Raw genomic sequence first — 13320 nt, forward strand, 5'->3', positions numbered from 1 at the left:
AACGGGCTTGCTGGAAGTTTTCTTGACAAACATATTTAGTGAAGGGTAAAATCTTCCTCTCTACTACTTTTCCAAAGACGCAAACATTCATTTGAATGTCTAAATCTATATTTATTTGTAACATTCCCCGATATAGTATAAACCAATTTGAGGGAATTGTAGGAATACAATATTTTCGTCAGCTATCAGTGACTTTGAACTAATAAATACTAAAAAAAATCCAATTTTAATGGTCCATGCCATGACGCGGACGCTGGCGAGGACCAGTGGGGTAGTTTTTGTGAAACTAATATATTCTCTTGCCCCTTTTTATACAGGATAATCTTAAAAAATTCCTGCTTATACTAATTATATATGTGACCCTTTATTTTAAGGCATAGTTTTGAGTGAATGAAGTGACTGAACTTTTCTTAGATCATAACATTACCCTTGCAAATATCGACTGTATAGCTTATATACATTAAGGATGACCAGTTGTTTTATCTACCAGCACGAGGGTTTTGTTTGTAATTTGTGAATTGGGTCAATATATCGATATAATAAGAGACTGGTCATTTTCTCTGGCTTGGGATGTGTCAGGGAAAGACAGGGGGACCAAGCTATTTTGAAATTCACTGAAGGGGGCATGCCTTTTTCCATTGCCTGGGAGGGGGCAATCAATTTTGTTATGTGCAGAAAAAATACATAGTTTAAACAGACACAATATTTACATTTTTGATTATTGTACATTTTTATTGCACAAACATATTCAAGTTCATGAACTTTCTTTTAACACTTTCAATACAACCAATCCATACACTCAAATAATTTTCTTCTTTGAATATCTCAACTCATCATAATGTATAATACCAAAGAAGGTAGCAAAATATGAGTATGAAATGTCAATATCACCACCACTATTTCAAAATCACAAGTGTTATTTAATAGCATTACTGCTGCCATGACCAACAACACTTTATGTACACCAACGCTGTCATGGACGGCACCATCACCTTATACTTCAATATGTTTGGATGTTTTGAGTAGTAAAAAAGTTTCACTTCCGGTCCAGTTATACTTGAATATTTATTACTTTTGAGATATAATTTTTAGTTTGCGTTTCGTTGTCCAGGTCGCGGAGGGCGCTCCAAACCCAACACTTCTCACACAGTGAGGTCTGATGCCGTTCGGCCGGCGAGGGCGTACTCTCGCCTACATGACAGGCTATTTCGTTGTCCTGTACTTCGTTTAGTAATTCAGACTTCCCAGATTGCGTAAAAACAGGTACTTCGTTTAGTAATTCAGACTTCCCAGATTGCGTAAAAACAGGTAGTTCGTTTAGTAATTCAGACTTCCCAGATTGCGTAAAAACAGGTAGTTCGTTTAGTAATTCAGACTTCCCAGATTGCGTAAAAACAGGTACTTCGTTTAGTAATTCAGACTTCCCAGATTGCGTAAAAACAGGTAGTTCGTTTAGTAATTCAGACTTCCCAGATTGCGTAAAAACAGGTAGTTCGTTTAGTAATTCAGACTTCCCAGATTGCGTAAAAACAGGTACTTCGTTTAGTAATTCAGACTTCCCAGATTGCGTAAAAACAGGTACTTCGTTTAGTAATTCAGACTTCCCAGATTGCGTAAAAACAGGTACTTCGTTTAGTAATTCAGACTTCCCAGATTGCGTAAAAACAGGTAGTTCGTTTAGTAATTCAGACTTCCCAGATTGCGTAAAAACAGGTAGTTCGTTTAGTAATTCAGACTTCCCAGATTGCGTAAAAACAGGTAGTTCGTTTAGTAATTCAGACTTCCCAGATTGCGTAAAAACAGGTAGTTCGTTTAGTAATTCAGACTTCCCAGATTGCGTAAAAACAGGTAGTTCGTTTAGTAATTCAGACTTCCCAGATTGCGTAAAAACAGGTAGTTCGTTTAGTAATTCAGACTTCCCAGATTGCGTAAAAACAGGTAGTTCGTTTAGTAATTCAGACTTCCCAGATTGCGTAAAAACAGGTAGTTCGTTTAGTAATTCAGACTTCCCAGATTGCGTAAAAACAGGTAGTTCGTTTAGTAATTCAGACTTCCCAGATTGCGTAAAAACAGGTAGTTCGTTTAGTAATTCAGACTTCCCAGATTGCGTAAAAACAGGTAGTTCGTTTAGTAATTCAGACTTCCCAGATTGCGTAAAAACAGGTACTTCGTTTAGTAATTCAGACTTCCCAGATTGCGTAAAAACAGGTAGTTCGTTTAGTAATTCAGACTTCCCAGATTGCGTAAAAACAGGTACTTCGTTTAGTAATTCAGACTTCCCAGATTGCGTAAAAACAGGTAGTTCGTTTAGTAATTCAGACTTCCCAGATTGCGTAAAAACAGGTAGTTCGTTTAGTAATTCAGACTTCCCAGATTGCGTAAAAACAGGTAGTTCGTTTAGTAATTCAGACTTCCCAGATTGCGTAAAAACAGGTAGTTCGTTTAGTAATTCAGACTTCCCAGATTGCGTAAAAACAGGTAGTTCGTTTAGTAATTCAGACTTCCCAGATTGCGTAAAAACAGGTAGTTCGTTTAGTAATTCAGACTTCCCAGATTGCGTAAAAACAGGTAGTTCGTTTAGTAATTCAGACTTCCCAGATTGCGTAAAAACAGGTAGTTCGTTTAGTAATTCAGACTTCCCAGATTGCGTAAAAACAGGTAGTTCGTTTAGTAATTCAGACTTCCCAGATTGCGTAAAAACAGGTAGTTCGTTTAGTAATTCAGACTTCCCAGATTGCGTAAAAACAGGTAGTTCGTTTAGTAATTCAGACTTCCCAGATTGCGTAAAAACAGGTAGTTCGTTTAGTAATTCAGACTTCCCAGATTGCGTAAAAACAGGTAGTTCGTTTAGTAATTCAGACTTCCCAGATTGCGTAAAAACAGGTAGTTCGTTTAGTAATTCAGACTTCCCAGATTGCGTAAAAACAGGTACTTCGTTTAGTAATTCAGACTTCCCAGATTGCGTAAAAACAGGTACTTCGTTTAGTAATTCAGACTTCCCAGATTGCGTAAAAACAGGTACTTCGTTTAGTAATTCAGACTTCCCAGATTGCGTAAAAACAGGTACTTCGTTTAGTAATTCAGACTTCCCAGATTGCGTAAAAACAGGTAGTTCGTGATTTTGACATAGAAAATGCCTGGGCTAAATCATATGCTGAGGGATGGTCGCTTTGATATGTGCACTCTAATTTGCAGCACATAGACCATGGAGCTAAAAGCTCCATGCATAGACCTAAATGCGCTGAGCAATAAGAAAAATTACTTTGCGTAAAAGTATGTTCGAGGTCTTCAATTTCTGATAACATAAACACGGTTTTCACCCTCGCTTTATATGATACCCTCAAAAGCGAGTGATTCAAGTTTCCCTCAAGGGTAAACGAGCGTTTTGTACTAGCTAAATTTATTTATTTATTTATTAACACACAACATCCCCCGGAGGGGATGAAAAGGGTTACAAATCAAATATTAGTAAAAGAAAAATAACTACATAAAAAGTAAGGGAACAAAAAAGCATTAAAAAAAAAGAAAGATAAATATGTATACAAGGAATGAGTTACTGGCTTAGTTTATGTAGGTGCTGCTGTCTTGTATTAAAACAGTTTTTTAAATATTGTGCTAAAGGAATTGACATTTTCTCGTTACTTAGTAATGATATGAATTTATTTTCATTACTAAATTTGTCAAAATTTGGTATACATTTATTAGCTACAATGTAAAGTTTTAATCTTATTTCATTGTAATGAGGACAATTTGTGACAAAATGTTGTTCATCTTCAACATGGTCATTGTCGCACATATTGCAGACTCTGTCTTTAAAATCCAAACCTATATGCCGGCCTGTTTCAATTTTCAGACAGTGGTTGCCAAGTCTAAATTTTGTTAAGGATTTGCGAAGTTCATTGTTTTTCATAATTGTTAAGTAGTTTTCTTGTTCAATTTTGGTTTTAAAAAGTTTGTAGGTTCTTAGTTTATTTTTAGAATTTGATTTTTTCCTATTGTCATTATTTATTTCATTTTTCCACTCAGTTGTAAACTCTTCTTTTAATATTTTTTAATATCAAATCAAGTCTTTTAAACCATTTACTTTTAATAATTTAAATACTATGATTTGTAACAGTTTCATGTGCTTGGCGCCCTGGGGGGTCACCCTATATTAAAACCTTACACCATGTGCGTTCTTGCTAAAAAATAATAGGCCCCTAGGGCTGGCAGCACATTGGCAAACCATACCCCCTATTGCGGACGCAATGTAGTACCCCCTAGAGCAGACATATTGAAGAAAAAAACACCCCCTATTTCAGACACATATTGAGAACATCCTACCCCATATTGCGAGCATTCTCTGTGGAGTGTGACCAACTCAAACAAGTTACTATGTATGCAACTCCTGTTGGTGTCATTCGTTGTTTGATGAAGAAAGATGAGAACTATTGACATGTTAGTGAATATGATCATTTATTTTATAGTTTAATACACAATGCACACGACTTTGCCAAGATTCTTATTCCATCAGATATCATTACGCAATTTTATGTTCAGCTCCAAGTGACTTTGGCATGAATACAGGGTAGAAAATCCAGAAAAAAAAACAGGAGCTGGATGCAAATGAGACCGAGGCGCGAAAGAAGTTTCGGAAGTGTGGATGACACTGGGGAATGACTTTCTGTATGCGGTTTATTGTAATCGACGAGACGAAAAAAAACGGGATAACACACATAATAAAAATTAAACTGTAATCAGTGAAAATGGATTTTATACGCACAATATTTACAAAATATTTGCCGAAAATAATAATATTTAATACGTATATGGCTTGTTTCGCTAATTACAAATAATCAAAAATCTGTAATCAGCGAATACACTTACAATATTAACAACCGTCGGTTGAAACTTGACCACTATATTCCGTGACCTTTCCGTAGTGTATATATAACATAAAACATATTCAAAAATCTGTATTCAGCAAAACAAGGGTCTGACAAGTACAATATTAACAAATATCGGACGAAACATGACCAGTAGATTTACCTTTCAGTCGTGTATAACTCAATGAAACATTTGCTGAAAATAAAGGGATTTTATGATTAGTGAATGGTTCGTTTCGCTAATTATAGATAATTGTTTTATGAAGTTTTTATACACGACTGAAAGTTAAAAATAATGGTCAAGTTTCGTCCGATATTTGTGATTATTGTATCTGTAATTTAATAAGACCCTGTTTCGCGTGATTGCAGATTTTCGATTATCTGTAATTAGCAAAACGAACCATTTACTTATTATATTGTTATTATCGGCAAATGTTTTATTTCGTTATATACTCTTACGAGGGGGGGGGGCAAGGGTTATTTTCGTTCAACGTAATTGCAATATTTTTTTGTTCGTACAACGTAAATTGAAAAAATAAATTCCGTAATTCTGTAATCACAGGCTAGACATACAACGTAATCGATCAAATATTTGTTCGTACACTGTAAAAATGTGTCAGTTTTCTCGGTACGTACAAGAATTTTCTAGGTTTTCTTTCTTAATCTTCCGTGAAATGTAAAATAACCTTTATTTTCTCTGTAAACTGTAAACATTCAATTTTCACTGTAAACTGTAAAAACGTCTTTTTTTCCTTGTAAATTGTAAAAAGCCCTATTTATTTCCCGTAAAACTGTACCAGCTACCCCCCCCTTGCCGCCCCTCTCTTACTTTATAAAGGTGAATATACTGGACAGTCAAGTTTTGTCGACAGTTGTGAATATTGTACGTGTCAGAGTGTATATAATAACATAAAACATTTGCCGAAAATAACGGGATTTTAACTTGAATTAGTAAATGGTTTGTTTCGCTAATTGCAGATAATCGAAATCTGTAATCAGCGAAACAAGGGTCTGACAAGTACGTCTGTACACTACTGAAAGCTAAATATACTGGTCAAGTTTCCACCGACAGTCGTAAATTTTGTACGTGTAAGAACCTTGTTTCGCTAATTACAGATTTGTGATTATCTGTAATTAGCGAAACAAGCCATATACATATTAAATATTATTATTTTCGGCAAATATTGAGCATATGAAACCCATATTCACTGAATACAGTTCAATTTTTATTATGTGTGTTATCCTGTTTCATTTTGTTTCTTTGATTACAATAAGCCTTCTCCGTATGTTCGTGTTGGAAGTGGCGGGTAAGTCCCAGTGGAAAGTTCAGGCGGACGTTTGCGGCCTAGTCGGGGCTATGGGTCCGCCAATTCGGGGCCTAGGGCGGTGTATGAGAGTGGTTGTTGCAAGAGAGGGCCTACAACGGGCGCAGCAACCCTGTGAGTTTATTTCTGGGGGCCTATTGCAGACACTAGCATTTTAAAGGGGACCTATTTGCCTCCCGCGCGGGCCCGCTCTGGAAGGTGAAAAACACCCGCTTTCCCGCTAAATTTGGAACGCACATGGGGTAGTAACAGCACATAGAGTGAACCCCCCGGGGCTTCGCGTGCTCATTTTCTTTAAATAGCGTTTAGGGGTTCATCACTGCCGTCCCTGGAATCTTACCAATATCGATTTAGTCGCAATTTCAGTAGCCATCGCCATTAATTCACAAAAAAACCTCGTGTTGAAATAGTAATTAGCATAGAATGTTTTTCACCTTTGTCGTCATTTTTAATTATCCTTGCTATTTCTTCCCACGCAAGAGTTAATAAAACTGGAACACTAATACTTACAGTATGTCACTAAAGCATTCTATAAATGTTCCCTTGTCAAAGTAAAACAACTAGGTGATAACAAAAATAATAGTTTATTACGCAACTGTAATCTGCTGCGGATACAGGAAGGTAAAAATAGTGTAAAATAAAATATAAGTAATACACCAAAAATACAAATTTAAAAGGTCTAATAACTACAAATAAATAGTAAAAGAGCAATGTTATTTTTCATAATTTTTAAGATCATTCCGTCTTTGTTCTTTTCACTTGAGGTAAGATTTTTCTTTCATTTTCAAAATATGAGCAGCTCAAAAAAAATGTTTTTCATCTTCAATATCGCCTTGATCACATTTTTACACACTCTTTCTGCTGCTGGTAGGTTTGGTTTTCTCTTTCTCTCCAGTTCAATTTCCAAAATATGATCACTAAGCCTGAATTTTTAAGAACATTCTATGTAAGCTAATTTTTTTTATTTCATTTAGGTAATTTTCAAATTCCTAGTTTATGTTAAATTGTTTATAAATTTGTTTATGTCCTAAGTTCATTGCCTTCATTTTTTGTCTTTACAACTAGTGCGTGAATTAGGCTACTCCTTCCAAGACTGTATTGGTCTGTTAATTTCACTTTTATGATGTTTGATAACTGGCTAATAATGTCTACATTGTGCTGTTCTTTTGCTCAATTCAGTTCCTCGCGACCAATAATAGTTTAAATATGTGACCAATAATATATTCAATATGTTCAATATCAGAGCATGGGTCTTATTCAGGAACTCCTACTAGAGCAAATGCACATTAACATTAATTCTCAACTTTGATGAACAGACCAGTTACTGTTACAACGTCCTGCTCACTGCGAAAGCTACTCACTGCGAAAGCTACTCACTACAAATCACTGTATTTTCAGATGATGTGAAGGGGCGTCACCCGTTTTTGTTTTTTGCTTGCCTGGGGGCGACAAAGTCTTTTCATGCTTTTGGGAAATCAGATTCCCCGGCACCCCGGTCAAAGAAAAAACTAGCTGATGCGCGGCAGAACCAACGATTTCATAAAGAGATAACGTACAGCGCCATCACTTAATTGGGGGCGCTTGTCAAAAGGTCAGAGTTGAACAGTTTGATTAGGTTATACACGTATGCTAAACATTGCGGAACTAGTTATTACACGCATATCTTCCTGTATCTGAGTAAGAAAGGGTTACCCATTACAACAGCGATAGACGTTAACAGTGAGTATTACTTAATAATATGTGCTTTCTTTTTAAGCAACATTATTGTGCAGTTTCTGTCATATTTTGTACCAACGTGATCGATCAACAACACGTTAGAACCGACGCATTCATACATGAAAGTTGCAAGTTGTCATGGTTATAGAGTACTCACAGTTACTTCCTCATACACTTCGATTTAATGCCACGTCATCTAGTGTACAATAATGATGTGAGTTGTAAATCTGATGCACTAAGTCTACAATATTGGGTCGTTTAGGACCAGTTCAATTTGAGTTATATTTTGACTTACATTTCAATAGAATGAAGCAATATGGACAAATTTGAGGATTTAATTCTTAATATTTTTGATATTTATTCTTAATCTAAACAATATGGTATGATTTATCTAAAATAAAAAAGTTGTTTTGGCACCAAACTAAACAGTATTCGCATGTACACATTTGATATGTGTGTTTATGATAAATAAATATTTTGTTGTTTCTTTAGACACATTATTAAACATAATTATTAAAATTGCAACTATTATTGCACACATTAAAATTCCATGAAAACATGTTGCATAGAACCTATATTGAATGTGATGCAGCACATTAACTGTTGCTCTTTAAACATGCTCTATTAATTAACATACATTGTACTAGTAGATAATAATAGGTAATGCATGTTTATTTTATAGTTTAATGAGTAAGTATCTGCCGCATGATTTTAGCTGTAATCCCATTTATTAATCTCTAAAATAGCTCATCAAATGTAATAGACATTGTTAATATTATTAGTGGGTATTAAAGTTATCGTGTTTGAAATTAAAATAAACATGAATAGTGTTTTAGGTTTCAGTTTAAAGCAATCGACATGCATTTGATAGTTAGTAGAATATATATCCAATATAATTATAGGGTTTGTTAATTTAAGTTTTTGTAATGGTCATGTGATCATACTGATATATTTATGTAGTTCAATTTGACTGTAATTTCCATAATTTGTGGTCTTTAAAATTGCATGTAGAAAAACAATATCATGAATTTCTTCAGCATCCCCAAGTAGCTACAAAATAGTTCAAATATCTGAGTAATTTGATGACACTACTAAATTGATATTGGTCCCAGCTAAGGTAATTGCATGGTGGTAATCAGAGTGATATTATATTGATAAAAATGAGCTTGGCATGAACCATACAGAATGCATGCAAGAAACTAGGAATTAACATTTGTTATATTTCAAATAAAATCACTATTTAAAATACTTCCTCTTTTCAGTTTATTTGTTTCAGATCAGATCTGTTCAAGTTTGTCATTGAAATCAATAGGTCTGTACCGCTGTTGAACATTACTCAGATTACTCATTGCATCTGAGGTCAATGGCCTCTGGAACTGCGTTTATGATGGTCTTCCAGATATTCTTTACTCTCCTTGTATTTGCAGTTACTATGGCAACAGCAGAAGGATTCCAGAATGTGTTGAAACTGTCTCGTGCCAACTCTAAATTTGCTTTGCATCTCTATGGGGAGCTTGGCAGATCCACCAAAGGGAATGTTTTCTTCTCTCCAATCAGTATTTCCACTGCACTAGCAATGACCCATCTTGGTGCTAGAGGCAATACTTCTACTCAGATGAGTCAGGTAATGAGATTCAGTGAGATGGAAGAATCACAGCTTCACAATACCTTCCAAGAATTCAATTCTTTACTCTACCATATGGATAGACCATACACTATCAAGTCAGCCAACCGACTCTTTGGTCAGCAATCTTATTCATTTCTGCAAGACTTCCTGGATGCAAGTCTGAAACATTACGATGCTAAGTTGCAACCAGTTGACTTTGCAAAGAAAACTGAAGAAGCCAGACAAATGATTAATGACTGGGTTGAAAACCAAACTGATGGGAAAATCAAACACCTGCTTGCAGAAGGAGTTTTAGATCCAATGTCTGTGCTGGTCTTGATCAATGCTATATATTTCAAAGGAAGCTGGGCAAGCAAGTTCAACTCCGAAAATACAAAAAATGATGAATTTTTCATCAATAAAAGTGACAAAGTAGATGTCATGATGATGCATCAAAAAGGGAAATATAATTTTGGTTATGATAAAAATTCTGATTCTTTGCTATTAGAACTTCCATATGTGGGTGGCCATTTAAGTATGGTTTTAGTATTGCCAAAAAAAATTGATGGCCTGAAGCATGCTGAAAGTATGTTAAATGCGGACCTGTTAGAATCTTGGCCCAAAGTAATGGGAAATACAACCGTGGAAGTTGCACTTCCAAAGTTTAAATTAGAACAAGCATTCACATTAAATGACCAGTTAACAGCCATGGGAATGGGGGATCTTTTCAACAGTGATGTGGCAGACCTGTCGGCCATAACTGGTCAGAAAGATTTGTATGTTTCCAAAGTGATACATAAGGCTTTTGTAGAGGTCAATGAGGAAGGCACAGAAGCTGCAGCAGCGACTGCTGTGACAATGCGTAAACGTTCTCTTGATTTGCCAGCTCGTTTTATTGCAAATCATCCATTTTTGTTTTTTGTTCGTGATAATCGTAGTAGCACCATTTTATTTATGGGTAGATACAGTCACCCTCCAAGTAGTGGTAATGGGAAAGATGAATTATAAAAACAATGCCAATTGTTTGTGCCTTAATTTGAATTCCTATTTTTCAATGTATTGTTAAATTGGCTTTAGTAAAAATATAAATATTACATTGTGTACAAGAATTAAGTGAGAAACGGTCATGTTCAGACATGCGTCAGCATGTAGTCTATAAATTATGAGTGAGAAAGGGTTTTATTAAAATGTTAAAAAAATAGAAATAACTGTTTGATTTCTACCCTTGTATTTGTCTTTGACATTATATTTACTGTAGCTTTGGGAATATAGTGCTGTGGTCGCTGTGCAGCAATGGGTATATTACATGTATGAAACATGTGCAAAATACATTGTTTATTTACACAAAAGGTATGATAATCCCCATTTAACAATCATATAGCAGCTACATTTCTATGTATTCACTTCATTTACAGAGGTGAACACCCCTATATTTGATGATTTATGTGATTTTATAATACTGTATCAGTTTGTAAGATGTAAAAGGAATTTAAAATTGACTGTATTATGTTTTTTGAAATCTTTTCCTAATGAAGATATACTACATGTATAAAATGATATATTGATATTTTATGTTGAGTATTTATTTCCATCTGTTGAATGTGTTGATGATTTACATAGGATTGCAGAGGGAAAACAGAACCACAACAATTCAGTTTTTGCTTACCTATATTATGATGCTCACTACTTGTTTGTTTGTTGCATGATCAGTTTTGAAAATTTAGCAATTATTTTTCTCAAAACTGAAACTGACTATTCTATCTTTGTAGATAAAAGCATGGTCATATAATACAATAAGGACATCAACTGACATTTTAAAAACCTCCCTATTAAAGTGTCATACTCAGGCACTGAACAGAAATCACTAAAGATTTACAATGGTGATAGATTTCACTGAATGTAAAAAAAAAAATTCTCAGATGCTTTATTTTACATTTCTAGCAACTACAATTTAACAGGTTACAGTTAAAAGTGTAGCCATATCAAACTATTTGACAAATGCATTGGCAGTGACAAAATATATTGCTCAACAATAAGTGATTGCGGTTTCTTCATCTTTGTAACATTAAATCAGTCAGCTGATAATTTTTTATTTAAATTAGACTCATTGCTCCAGAAAAGTGTTCTTGCTTCGGATAATTTTACATTTAATTAATACACGATGAGTGACAATTAATTTACTATAAATATCACACACACGCTTTCACCTTTTTACAACCATCTTTTCATCACAAATTCACAACATATTCCCGTCTGCACTTTCCTTCAGAAGATTTGGACAAAAATAGCCAAATTGTTTAGGTAGAAGGGTAGAACCGCCAGTCAGCAATTTTAGTTTTGACGGTGAAAAATGTTGGATATACAGATTTGGAACTGCATTCTAGCCATTTTGAACCCGGTGCGAAAATAAAATGATTTGCATCAACGTCCTATTATGTTCTATGTATGTACAAAATTTGAAGAGAATCTCTCCTTGCATAATAATGCCATTTGCCCATCTTGAATCGGATCATAAAACTAATGCATCTGCACATGTCCGATATAATGTCTAATGTTTGTGTGAATGTTGAGCTGGATTGACGGGATTATTATTATTATTTGTTACTATTTCTCACCTTGTACTTATACTTTATTAAACACGTAAAATTCCCCAGGAGGAATTAAAATGGTTACATTTACACTAAACAAAGCTAGACTAATAATACAAAACATTAAGACTAAAGTAATGATTAAAAATAATAATATTAATAATCAAAATAAAAACAAATAAAAAAACATGAATAGTAATAAATCCCACTAACAGCAATAATAAAAGTAGAAGAAACCATTGTTAAAAAGTAATAACAATAATGATGCGTTAATGCATTAGAGGTTAACAATTTTGGAGGTGTTGCTGTCTTAAGTCAAGGGCAGTTTTAATGAATTGTCCGAGTGTGATATGAAATGAGGTAAAATTATAACTCATTGTCAGTGCAAATTGTTCATTAATTGTAAAATTATCAAAATTATTTAATTTGTTTCTTACATTTCTCAAATATTAATTTTCTTTTGTCATTGTAAAATGGACAAGTCATGATGAAATGTTGTTCGTCTTCTATTTTGTTTTCACATACTCTTTTTTTTTTACAGGTGTTTTTGGCTTGGAATGTCGTCCTGTTTCTATTTTTAAATTGTGGTTGCTTAGTCTAAATTTACATAATGTTTGTCTTAGTTCAACTTTTTTCAGTGATACCAAATAGTTTTCTAATTCAAATTTATTTTTAAATTTTCTGTATGTTCTCAATTTATTACCCTCTCGATCATTATTCAATTCTTCTTTCCAGTACTGTTTAAATTGTTTTTCCAATTGTATTTGTAAATTTTTGTTTTCAGCAGTTATTGTTATTCGGTCCAAATTAATTGTGTCACTTTCATTGATGTTGTTTAATTGTGTCGTTATTGCGGTTGTAGGATTTTATCATTTGTTGTTGTATAAATAAATGTAGCGGATATTCACCCAATTCTCCGTATATTGCCAATAGAATGAAATGCAATTACGGGAATTTCTGGTGATCAATTATTCCCTGTAAGAGTATAAATAAAATGAAATGAAATTTAAATAACAACAACAATTTATTAACTTATAACAACCTACTGAAGGAGGTTAAAGGTTACAACAACAACAACAAATTACAGATAAAAATTAATCAAATTACAATGGCTACAATTGCTATATCAAGCAAATATACAAATTTATCTTTTTTTTAATGCTTTTTTTGTTCCCTTACATTTTTTGTAGTTATTTTTCTTTTACTAATATCTGATTTGT

At 34.0% G+C, this 13320-nt stretch overlaps 1 pseudogene across 1 annotated transcript; it reads left to right on the forward strand.

The window, feature by feature from the left end:
* Positions 1-7795: 7795 nt before the first annotated feature.
* On the forward strand, positions 7796-11084 carry LOC100374448 (leukocyte elastase inhibitor pseudogene; annotated as a pseudogene). Its single transcript, XR_014930070.1, has 2 exons — positions 7796-7909; positions 9169-11084. The product of XR_014930070.1 is annotated as a leukocyte elastase inhibitor pseudogene (transcript).
* Positions 11085-13320: the final 2236 nt, after the last annotated feature.

This window comes from Saccoglossus kowalevskii, chromosome 1 (genome assembly GCF_978046115.1).
Source record: "Saccoglossus kowalevskii chromosome 1, keSacKowa6.1, whole genome shotgun sequence".
Taxonomy (NCBI): domain Eukaryota; kingdom Metazoa; phylum Hemichordata; class Enteropneusta; family Harrimaniidae; genus Saccoglossus; species Saccoglossus kowalevskii.